General features: G+C 46.9%; 1 non-coding gene across 1 annotated transcript; it reads right to left on the minus strand.

Annotated features, from left to right (window-relative positions):
* LOC116280398 (U6 spliceosomal RNA) lies at positions 1–108 on the minus strand. The gene has a single exon (XR_004189787.1). It is a non-coding gene; the product is annotated as a U6 spliceosomal RNA (small nuclear RNA).
* Between the last annotated feature and the right edge of the window lie 519 nt (positions 109–627).

Raw genomic sequence — 627 nt, forward strand, 5'->3', positions numbered from 1 at the left:
TTAAAATTGGAACATTTAACGAATTTGTGTGTCATCCTTGCACAAGGGGCATGCTAATCTTCTCTGTATTGTTCCAATTTTTAGTATATGTGCTGCTGAAGTGAGCATGACTTTGCCATTTTTAATAAATGGCTTTCAAGCTTGCCTTGGAAAGGGAAAGAGGCATAAATGAGGGTTTTGTGGGCCAAACCTGGGATACCACTTCTCACTTCCCTTTGGTAAAACTGAATCATATGTCCACATCGAACTGCAAGGGAGACTGGGCTGTGAGCCTAAGAAGAGGAAATGAATTTGGTGAGGACTAGCAATGTTGGACACAGCACCTGTTTCCAAGGGACAGTGATGTGGTGTCTGGAATGGGGCACCAGGAGCTAAAGCCAAGATTTTGCTGGAATTCAGACAGGAGGCAGCATTCTGCCTGCACCTTTCCACCCAGTTTGGAGTAAGACAGCCAGCTGCAGGTGTGGAGATGCTTTTGGTGGTGGGAGTGTTATGGATGCTTGTGTCCAGGCCCTGGGAAAAGGGAATCAAAGAGGGTGAGATTCCAGGATCTGAGCCACAAGAGCTGAGATTCAAGCCCAGGCTCCAGTGGTGATACTGAAGTCCAGTGCTAAGGATGGAGATGTG

Source organism: Vicugna pacos, chromosome 4 (genome assembly GCF_048564905.1).
Source record: "Vicugna pacos chromosome 4, VicPac4, whole genome shotgun sequence".
NCBI classification, from domain to species: Eukaryota; Metazoa; Chordata; class Mammalia; order Artiodactyla; family Camelidae; genus Vicugna; species Vicugna pacos.